The sequence below is a fragment of the Barbus barbus genome, assembly GCF_936440315.1.
Source record: "Barbus barbus genome assembly, chromosome: 5".
NCBI classification, from domain to species: domain Eukaryota; kingdom Metazoa; phylum Chordata; class Actinopteri; order Cypriniformes; family Cyprinidae; genus Barbus; species Barbus barbus.
Window position 1 is genome coordinate 32,196,905 of NC_136733.1, and position 12,096 is coordinate 32,209,000.

Below are 12,096 nucleotides of genomic sequence, written 5' to 3' on the forward strand. Positions count from 1 at the left end.
TTCTAATGTTTGTCAATGACGAAGCAGCTCTTTGTTGCATGTGCAGCTTGCGTGAACAACTCTGTACTGCAGGTAAAAGTGATTTTCTAAAAGGATATCAAAATATGAGCACACTTGTTTGAAAGGGGAGCCTGTGCCCCAGTACTGATGAAATGTTAGAAACGCCCCTGGTTCGGCAGTTACAATAGGCAAGTAAACCAACAATCAAGCAAATATTTCTAAAAATAAAAAAGAAATATAAAAAACAACAAACCAAGAAATAGTTTGACCCTAGTTTGGCCTACATGTAACAAGAGCAGTCATTTCTCTTTCACAGAGAAAAGATTTATCATTCTAGAGTTACATAGCCACCACCAAGTCTTGTGCACCACTGAGAAATTCATGATATGTGCTGCAGGCCTGGGTCCAGGATTTATACTGTATCAACAAGAAATAAAATTGGTTATATAAGTGCTAAATGTTGTGCATGCAACAAACAGATTAATCTATTTATCTGTTTACATCTGTACTGTTTATCTCCTGTTTGAGTGAGTTTTTCTGTGGCTGCTGTGGGTGACCTGGAAGATGTCCAGATGAAGTGTGGCCCCGGGATGCAGGGGGTCTGGTAGTTGTGTGGGTCGAGGAGACGGGAGGTTCAGAGTTTTGAGCATGCTGACTCTGTGAGGGATGTATTAAGCGACCGTTCTGTCCAGCTTGTCTGTGATGCCCTGCTTCATCAAGGCTGCTGCTTTCTTCATTTGCTCCTGAGAAAGAGGAGGCAGAAAGACCTTTCAACTGCTGTCTCACAGCAACACTGATATACAGAAATAAGGGCATGTTGTTTTAAGACTGTGGCCACCTGCTGTCCAAACACAGCACATTAACTCTTCACCATTCATGGAAAGTTTCTCTGCATTGGTTCCAAGTTGCTGTCTTGTGCACTGACTGATGGGTGCAGTGACCCGTTCTATGTGCTCTCACCCAAATCGGAGGCGCTGTTGATGCATTGCTCTCCTGCTTTCCTCGCCTGCTCCAGTTCATTGGCTGCTTTTAAGGCTGCGAGTTTGTTCTTTTTCTTGTTTTCCTCATTTTGCTGTAAACACAAATTGGAGGATTCAGTGACATGACTATAAATGACCTATGGATTTTGTAACATTAGCAGAAAGCAGTGAGCAATGATAAGTAATTATTATTATTATCATTATTCATTTACTTTAAAAATGCATTTTTTTAGCTCAACGTTACTGCTTCCATCTAGTGGTGAGTTTACATCTTGTCATCTGCCCATATAACCCTGTATAAAATTAAACATTTAAAACTAACAGACATTTGGACTTCCTAACTTACAGTTTAAAGTTTCTTTTTCAGCTCCATGTTTACCCTTTTGTATGTTTTAGAAGTGGACTGGAGATAATATATTGCAAGACTAAAATGACAGAAAAAAAAAGTACCATTACAATCGCACATCCTCACAGAAGTACAGGAAACTCATATGGATGTATTAAGACATTCCAACTTACACCAGGAGCAGAAGAAAGGGCAGCACCAGTCCGGGGTTCGAGGCGTAACTGAACCCCGGTTCTGAACCCCGGTAACTGAACCCTGGTTTACCAAACCAGGCAGGAAAGTCTGTCTCCAGGGTCTCCTGAATCATGTCAAACATGCGGGTTTTCCCACTGCAGGAAAAATGTAAGAATACTCTTAGACACTCTTCTAAGATGGCAGAAACTCTAAACTTGTAAATAAATAATAATAAAAAAAAATAATAATTTTTTATTTTATTTTTTTATCAAGCGCTTATTTTATTTGCTTATTGCTATAGAGCTGGTCAGTCTACAGTTCTAAAACCTGACACACAATAACCATCTCTTAGCCATGGGATCCATTCAAACTGTGCTTTTCTATTTATGTAAATGGTCTGATGCTGTCACGAGAAGTTATAACAATACTTTGGCCATCATCAGTTGCCTTTTTACAGAACACGCCTCATCTGCACTGGTGTTGTTGGGGAAATTATCCAATGTTTTTATAAGAAAGCTTTAAAACGTATTAATTTGTATGCTTTTATAATATGTTTATTTCAAGCTTTATGTATTTATGTTTATCCTAATATAGCTACTCCCTGGCAGTATTTGTCAATCTTAAAAAAAAAAAAAAAATAATGAAATTATCTGACTATATGACTTTCTTCAAATAACGGTAGCTGCATTTTGTGCTGATTCTGAGGAGAAAAATGATGTGAGAATAGGACTTGGACTCTGCTGCACTCTAGTGCTAAAGATCTGTCATTGGAAGACTTGGCTCGTAACCATCCCTCCTCCACTTATTCATTTATACAAGTATAAATATATACATACATACAGCTTGCTGCTCTAAAGTCTAATTTGTAATAAAACTTAATTTAAGAGAATAAAATCTTTCACCACACCAACCAATTTTAGAAACACCAAATTACTCAGTTCTTATGCTAAAAAGACCGGCTTCATACTCCACACCATTTCTAATCCATACATAAACTTTCAGAACCTGAAAGGTCCACAGTCAAAGGAGGGAGGAATGGAGACAATGGTGTATATAGCTGGCAGTGTAGAGAGGAAGAGGATGACTAGCAGCATGGCCATGTAGAAGTTATTGGAGCCTGAAGCTTTGAAGACCCGCTCCTGAGGCACATTACAACACATCTCCACCCAACACTGCAGGCACATGGACACGTGAAGCCGGAGAAGATTTAATGCTGGAAGACAAGGAGCGTAGAATGCCCCCATCCTGATTCACACATACACAATTACAGAGATTTGATGGTGTACAGGTTTCAAATGGAAAGCAAGAAAACGTGCTACATTGAAATGTACATAGTTCTTTCCAGATCATTCCCTGATTGAAGATCAGCCCCAGAACATTCCCACTGACGTCAAACTCTGAATAGGACGGCTAATGAAGAATGCATGCTTTAGTTATAAACGAAGGGGAATCCCTGATACGGACCACTGCATGTGTTTTGGATACTCACAAAGCCATATTCCAGCACCAGCAGTTGTTTAGGAATCGCACCAGTACGGCACAGAGGAAATCCCCAATAAGTCATTGTATCAGAAACTATGAGACGTACAAACTCCTGTAGATGCAGAAGATGCTGTCAGTGTGAGTCTCTAATGATTTGATGTAATGCATCATTAATACTACTTTAAAAATGTATTTCCTCATCAAAGTTTCAGCCTTGTATTTTTTGTTCAAACCTACACTAAATGTTTGTTTGATATACAAATGCTCTACATTATATTTATTTAAATATGCATAACCTTGCTTAGTATAATATCAAATTCATGCTTAGCCATTTACCAAATTGCATTTAATCAGAGAAAAGTTTATACTTTTAATTAATTGTAATGACACATATTTACAAGTATTATACACAACCATTCAAAAGCTTGGGGTCCGTAATATTTATTTATTTATTTTATTTTTAAAGAAGTCTCTTATGCTCACAATTTATATGATCAAAAATACAGTAAAAAAAAGTAATATTGTAAAATATTACAATGTAACCCATTTTAATATTTTTTTTCAAATGTAATTTATTCATATGATGGCAAAGCTGAATTTTTCAATGTAACAATCTTTCAGAAATCATACTAATATGCTGATTTGCTGCTCAAGAAACATTGATAATAATAAGAAATGTTGAATATTTGTGCGTCCTAACATTTTTGTGAAAACCATGGTACATTTTTAGGATTCCTTGATGAATAGAAAGTTCAAAAGAACAGCATTTGAAATTATTAGAAATCTTTTGTAACCATGTAAATGTGTTTACTTTCACTTTTGATCAATTAAAAAATAAAAAAAGGCAGTTCAATTAGATTACTCAGTTCAAATTAAATGGAAATTTGTCATATAACTGAAATGCATACCTGATTTTTACCAGTTAAAAAAGGGTTAACACTGTTACTCTGTATCACTACAGCAGCCCAAAATAGTCGCATTGGCTCAACTAGTGGCTATTTGGGGTCAGAACTACCTGCTTGCCCAAACAATTGAAGACGGGGCACATTGGGGCAGTGTTTCAGTAGCCCCTCACTGCAGAACAAAGATCCAGGGGTTGGATCCACATCTAGGGGGTGGAGATTGGTAGGTTTAGAGGTGGGGATGGGTGGGTTTAGGGATCAAGGGGTGGAGACGGGTAGGTTCAGGTATATGTAAGGTGGGAGGAGTTGGATCTAGATCCAACCACACCTCCTGGATCTTGTGTTCTGCAGTGAGGACCATCTCCAGTGTTTGGGAAAACTCTTTGTAATGTCATTATATTTGCAATCCCATTCAATGCCACTAGAGGCACAGAAAGTACATCCTGCAGTGTATTTCTGAATATAAGGCCCAAGTGTATATACCATAAATGTATACCATATCTTGAAGCCTCCATCATAAAGAGGTTGGATTCCTCCTACGGTTTCTTTGTTATCCTACCTAAATCCTTTATTGAGTTTCCCCTTGCCACATTTTGCTCACTGGAGGGGTGTTAGATGTAATTCAATACTGCGTTGGTACGTATTGTGTTCCAATTGTACTGGAATTTGCATTGTGAAAAGAGCTATACGATTCAATTCGAACTAAACTCAATTGAACCACTCTTCCTCGGTACCTGTCCAACCATTGTCTCCCAGCAAGGCCGGTGAACATCAGCATGATGGGAACATCAGCAGGGTGCACTGTGATTGGAGGAGCAGGTGAGTTTACTGGCACAGTCCCGTTGTACAGGTTAGCCTGCCAGACTGTCATATTCTTCTTCACAATCTCCTCATCTGCCCTCTTCGAAATATGTGACAGTTAGGAGGATAAATGACCTTCATAAGAAGATGATTCATTTAACACAGATTCTGTGGCCCAAGGGAGCTAAAATTATGGAAGTTATTACTATTCTGAACTTCAGAAAGACTGAAGATTGGACTGTGAGCACTTTAGTCTTTGTTAAATGAAGCTGTACCTTTAGCTGGATGGCATCCATGAGAGCGATGATGAACGTGTAGAGGTTCCCCAGGAAAAGGGCAAATATGCGTCCCGGCTGCCACTGGAGGGCAATGCGTGGATGATAGTTCTTCTAAAGTGCTGATCACGTCGAACAGCATCGGACAGAACATTCCCAACAGAGACATCACCATGTTCACCTGAGGGTTTGTGAAGCCATGAGAACTTCATTTTTATTGATTGACAAGAGGATTACTATTGCACACTGTTACATGAGTCTGACCTCGTTCCTCTCCCACCAGCCGTAGTTCTCCAGTCCCTCCAGAGCAAACTTCTGAGACCTGCGTACTAGAAAGTAGATCAAGTACCCACTCCCTGCCAGACAGCAGAGCACCAGGAAGTTGGCCAGCACTCTAAGGAATCTTGTCAGGTGGATATTGTCATCTTTTCTGCTCTCTTGCTCCTCCACAATGGCCTCCTGTTAACATGCTGAATTTATTATGAAGCCGGTAGAAGCCAGATTAAAGGGATCATAATTATCATTCTTTTTTATTATTTTTTCACCAGAATAGTAATTCACCCCCCCCCCCCCCACACACACACTTGAGATGTTATCAAAATAGGCATAATTTAGTTTTTCCATTAACATTTTCCACACTTATTCTGACTCTTCTGAATGAAATTCAGGGCTGTTTTGATACTGTGCTCTTAATATTTCTGTTTATTTATTTATTTATTTATTATTTTTGTGACGGTATAGTGGTCAGGTGTCTGTCTAATTTCTGACACATAACAAAAAATCATGCTTTGGAAAATCATAATTATGAGAAAAATATGATATGAAATAAAGAGGGAAACATGAATTATAATTATGACATGTTGCAATTATATGGCAAAAAGTCTAAATTATGAGATACAAAATCATCAATGTGACAAAAACTTATCAGTATGACATAAACAGTTGATTGTTTGTCATAATTATAACTTTTATCTTATCATTTTGACCTTTTGTCATAGTCAACTTTTTATGACTTCATTATGTTTTTGATGTATATTAAAATATATTATATATATTTACTTTTTTTCTTACGTGACGGAATTGAAATTTTTGCAGCTCCCTGTCAGCACCTGTTTTTTTGTAACTCAGTATATCACGTAATAGTGTATCAATATCACATTTTGTTTTAGAGAATGACATTTTGCATTATAGGACTTCTTTATTATCTACAAATTGGATGTGGGCCCAGCACAAGGAAATTGAAGAGGAACACACCTTAAAACTAGTGGTGATGGAGGCAAACTTGTTGTCTGCCGTCTCAGGATTTCCAATGAGGTAATCCCAACTAGTAAATGTCTTCCAACTGAAATTAAAACTGGTGTCATCTCCACCACCTTCTTCATTTGCATTGCGGGTCATACTGTTGAGTAAAAGTGAGGAAATGAGTAAAGAAATGTTTTGTCCATAGACTAGGTGGCAAAAAGTTATTTATGGACACATTTATGGACTGTCATCACTCACGTCCTGATTACCACCATGTAGCTATACACCACTATACCCACTCCCACCAGGAAGTAGGACAGGGGCATGCGGAATTTGAGCCACCCAATGGCCCGCTGGTTATTGTAGTTGCTATAGAAGAGGACAGAGTACTTAGCATAGCCCTGAAATGGACAAAAATAAGTTTCATTATGCAATGTAAATTCTGTGTGATTACATCCACATTATTGTTCACAAGTTTGAGTTGGTAAGATTTTGTAATGTCTTTGAAAGAAGTCTTTTTTGCTCACCATAGCTGCATTGATTTAATAAAAAAATATAGTAAAAAAAAATACAAATAAAAAAAATTCACAATTTAATAAAACTGTTTTCTATTTTAATTTATTTAAAATTTTAATTCATTTCTGATATGGCAAAGCTGAGTTTTGAGCAGCCATTCAGCCATCAGTCTTCAGTGTCACATGATCCTTCAGAAATTATTCTTATATGCTTGGTGCTTAAGAAACTTTATTTATTTATTATAATCAGTGTTGAAAAACAGCTGTGTTTAATATCTTTGTGGAAGCCAAGATACATTTTTGTCAGGATTCTTTGAAAGTCCAGAAGAACAGCATCTATTTGAAATATATTTTTTGTAACAATGTAACAAAATCATTTGTCTTTGCTGACTAAACATATTTGTTCCTTTCAAATAAAAAAAAATCTTGCTAACATCAAAGTTTTGAATGGTAGTGTATAATCATATAGATTTACCCCAAAATTCATAGATTGACTGCAAAATTGATAGCACTGGCCTCTTCCTCTCTGAGCACTGTCTTCCTGGGTATACTACCATATGGTTTCCCCATAAGAGCCTCCAAGGTGAACGAGATTGTAATAGATTGAATAAAAAAAGATTGGTTACATTTAAGGAAATAAACTTTTTATGTGGTCTTCATGATGTAATTTTAACAATATGTAACTTTCTCACCTCTGGAACCATTACTAACCCAAATGTCAGTCCAAATAAAATCATATTGATGCCATACATCCACATCAGAAATATAAAGTAAGAGGCAACCGATGAACCAAAATGACCTAAAAGAATATAAAAATCGAGTTTGTTTAGAGATGAGAAAGAAAAAAAAAACTGAAAAAAGCAGGTGAGAGAAGGAAGGTTAAACTGAGAAGCGTCACACTTTCTATTTCCTTTATCTTCATCTCCCACGGGATACAGGCAGTCTTGAAGTTCTCAAGGTCACGTTGAAACTTCATCCATTTCTGACAATTACAGTAATAAAGAAAAATAAAGATGACTCTGAAGCTGCAGAAGGATATTTTCATATCTATCAATTTTACAATGATCATCTCCTCCTCACCTTCATCATCATGACCTTGTAGGCGTACAGTTCCCTGCCTTTGCCTTTTCCCAAAGCCCCTTCATATTTCTCCACAAACTCCTGTGACTCCCTGAGACAGAACACAACTCGCCGGCATTATGAAGGCTTGTGTACACATGTGCAAAAACAGCAGTGACAGGACGTACCTAAGGATAACTAGTTTTTTCTTCATGGGCCAGGGTTTTCCTTTTAATGTGGTGATCAGCTTTTTCCTTTCGTCCACTGCTTCTTTTAACTTTTCCAGCTCCTCGGGGGTCGGAGACCCCAAAACTCCCACTGCCTGATTATCTTTTGACTCCGAGTCAGAGTTCGATTCAGATTCTGAGCTGGGAGGGATATACGAGACACCACAAATGGGAATTCTTCTGCTTTGCATTTTTAATAACATTTCCATTACTAATTATACTGAGAGCAAAACAATTTGATAGAAAAACTGAAATGTAAATTTTTTATTTGACTCTATATTGATTTAATGCAAAATGTTTAATAATAAGCTAAGATTAAAAAATTAATACTGAATAATGTTCCTTATTCAACGTTATAAAAAATCCAACAAGCTAAAACATATTTAGGTAAACATATTTAAACAAACTTTATAGGTTTAAAAAAATATATATATTTTTATGTGATCTCATCTAGTCCATAGTATGGTTATAGTTTGATATTATTCATTTATAAATTTTTATTAATAGTATTAATTTACTGTAATGAGTGGGGGGGGGGGGGGGGGGGGTACAAACTTACGTAGTCTCTGGCTTCTTTCTTTTTCTTTTCCTTCAAGGAAACGTCTTGACAATCTTTTTGTTTTGTCTTTCCAGGATTTCCATCATCCTCCTCATTTTTAACATGCTTCTTTCTCTTTTTTTTTCCTTCTCATCTTCCAGTTTCAGTGTCTTGGTTTAAATTTATTTTTCTCTTTGCTGGATTCTAGCTCAGCCTCCTCTTCATCTGCATTCCTTATTCTTTGCCTTTTTCTGTGTTTCTCACCCTCTTTCCTTGTTGTTTTGTGGTGTTTCTCATGTTTCTTTTCTGCTCTTTTATTACCCATCTCAGTTGTTCTCTTCTCTGAAGCTCTTCTCCTGCTAATTTCACCATTTCGCTCTCTTCTCCGTTTGCCATCTCGTGTCGCCTGCTTCTCCTTTACTCCCTTAGAGTTATTCTCCACTTCCACGTAGTAAAGGCTGAATTCATTATCCTTCCCTACAAAAATATTTTTACATAGATTACCATACAGTACAAAATAAAAATGTATACAAATTTTTTTATACAGAAATCAGTCAACATTCTTACCTTCAGCCACCTCAATGCTCACTAAAGCAAACGAAACAGAAAATAGGACAAAAAAAAGGAAGACATGAGTTCTGGACATAAGAAGACATTAAGTCCTGAAAGGTCAGACATGTAGGGTTCCCAGCAGCTGTTTAGCATCTCTTGACTTGTATTGTTTGTGACCAGACCGGTAAGTGCTGACCGAGTCATTACATGCTTATTTGTGTTGTACAATAGACACAATGGTCATCTTCAGTATCAGTGTCCTCTCACAGGGGTCAAAGGGCAATTGAATGCAAGTTATGTTCATAAGTTCACATACACACACTTAAAGTTCTGCATGATCACCCTGGCATTCTGAAATCAATAGGTTTAGGTTTGCATCAAAATGAAATTACCTAGAAAATTATAATTCACATTCAAGCATAAAATATAAATTGCTTTCAAGTTTCTAAACTATTCAAACTACTTTATCAGAATCAAAAATCATCAGCTTTTTAAATATTGAGGCAGAATGTGGAATGTAAAAGTACAGTTTTCTTCACTAAGCTGCTAATCTAAATAATGTTACATTATTATTTTATTTTTAATAAAAAACAAATACATTCCATTTCAAATGCTAATATAATTTTTTTAAACAGTTGTTAGTCATGGCTTAACGCTGTCAATAAAGTATGATGATGAACACATCATCAAAGTATCCATTTGATAATTAAAAAAATAATAGTATAAAATACACATAGAAAGTAACAATCATCTTTACCGTCACTTTCAGATGCGATGAGTTTATGCCGTGGCATCCTCCTCCCGAGTGGCATTCACTCTTTGCATGTGGTTGACCTCATGTGTGTGTGTCCATGCATACACGAGTGTGTGTGTGTGTATATGTGTGTGTGCGCGATGATGTTGTAGCAGTGGACCATGCCCTGACTGAACAGAACCTAGCGGGTGATGAGTACCGTGCATGAACAGTTCACTTTTTACTAGCATTCAGCGACCTTGCCCATGAACAATAAGCAGTTGAAACTCTAGAGCCTCTCAATTTCACCCCTTTGAATTATTCAACAGAATTATGACTTTTTTTTCAAAAAGAAAGGGGGGGGTCACACAGTATCAAGCCAAAATAGAGGATGATGGTCTAATGACTGACTATAGAAAGCGCTAAGAGGGATATAATAGAGTAGACGATTAGTGCTGCAGGGTTACCAGGGTCATTGTGAGCTTTTCTTTCACTTATAGTGCAAAAGTTAGTCTAAATACTGCTTCAGTTTGCAGGAAATGGTGCAATCATTGTAAAATTACAGCATTAAGACATAGAAAATAAGATTTTAGGTATTAAGATTGTAAAAGAATACATAGATAAAATCCAAAGTGGCATGCTAACCTACTACAGAGCGATGCAGTGTATTTAACAGTGTATAATATTTGGCACATTAGAGCCATACAATAAAACAGACTTAAAACAGAAAGTCTGGAAGTGTCTCCAGAGAAATTAATAGGAAGATAGATTTTACTCATATATGCCTGAGGTGTCATGTGGGATGGTGCTCCACAGAACGGTAGAAGCATAGAAATAGAGATATTAGGAAAAGGAGAAAAAGGAAGGACGTTGGGTTCTATAAATAGATCTTGAAATGCTATCATATTAATAGGTAACTAAATGATCCCAACAATATTTAATAATATGAATTAGATAATTGTAGAGCATGGCACTAGTCATGTCAGGGTTATGGATTTGATAAGGAATGCATGATTGAAAAAAAAAAAAGAATGCAATATAAGTCACTTTGGATACAAAGCATCTGTCTTTCGGATGAGACGTTAAACCGAGGTCCTGACTCTCTGTGGTCATTAAAAATCCCATGGCACTTCTCGTAAAGAGTAGGGGTGTAACCCCGGTGTCCTGGCCAAATTCCCTCTACTGGCCTCTATCATGGCCTCCTAATAATCCCCATACACTTGATTGGCTCTATGACTCTCTCTCCTCTCCACCTGTAGCTGGTGTGTGGTGAGCGCACTGGCGCCGTTGTCCTGTGGCTGCCGTTGCATCATCCAAGTGGATGCTGCACACTGGTGGTGGTTGAGGAGAGACCCCCCCACATGATTGTAAAGCGACTTGGGTGTACAGCAATATACAATAAAGCGCTATATAAATGCATCATTCATTCAAATATGTTAATGTAAATGTACAGAAAAAAAATATTACATAAAATAATAATAAAAATTACCATACCAGAAATGTTACTGAGACCAAAAGGTAAAGGTGACCCTTGTGGTTCATGCTTTGAGACTTTAGTACTATTACCTAGAGTTAATCATTATAGAATAACTGAGCTTGTTATTATAACATCCTTAAGCTCCAGGGATTTCTTCTATTTCCTTTTGCAATTAATTTAAGGTACACTGCCGTTCAAAAATTTAGGATCAGTAAGATTTTGAATGTTTTTTTGTTGTTGTTGTTTTTGAAGAAGTTTCTTATGCTCATCAAGGTTTCTATTTGGTCAAAAATACAGAAGAAATTCTGTAATTTTGTGAAATATTATTGCAGTTTAAAATAACAGTTTTCTATTTTAATATACTTTAAAATATAATTTATTCCTGTGAAGCAAAGCTGAATTTTCAGCATGATTACTCCAGTCTTCAGTGTCACATGATCCTTCAGAAATCATTCTGATATGCTGATTTACAATCAAGATTATAAACTGTTGTGCTGCTTAATATTGTTTGGGACCTGTGATACTTTTTCAGGATTCTTTGAAAATAAAAATAAAAAGTTAAAAAGAAGAGTGTTTATTCAAAAAAGCAGATTTTTTTTGTTACAATATACACTACTATTCAAAGGTTTAGGGTCAATTTTTTTTTTTAAAGAAATTAACACTTTTATTCAGCAAGGATGTGTTAAATGGATAAAAAGTGACAGTAAAGACTTACAAAAGATTTAGTTAGAAAAGATTTGTATTTTGAATAAATGCTGTCCTTTTAAACTATTTATTCATCAAATAACCAAAG

General features: G+C 36.4%; 1 pseudogene across 1 annotated transcript; it reads right to left on the minus strand.

Annotated features, from left to right (window-relative positions):
- Nucleotides 1-339: 339 nt before the first annotated feature.
- LOC306869500 (transmembrane channel-like protein 1) lies at nt 340-10,077 on the minus strand (annotated as a pseudogene). Its single transcript has 21 exons — nt 9,851-10,077; nt 9,109-9,129; nt 8,555-9,018; nt 7,965-8,144; nt 7,798-7,888; nt 7,618-7,699; nt 7,410-7,516; nt 7,193-7,293; nt 6,461-6,603; nt 6,215-6,359; nt 5,225-5,419; nt 4,961-5,141; nt 4,619-4,785; nt 2,990-3,094; nt 2,813-2,910; nt 2,506-2,745; nt 1,500-1,655; nt 1,327-1,405; nt 962-1,072; nt 502-657; nt 340-417 (listed from the first exon to the last, which is right to left on the minus strand). The product of its transcript is annotated as a transmembrane channel-like protein 1 (transcript).
- Nucleotides 10,078-12,096: the final 2,019 nt, after the last annotated feature.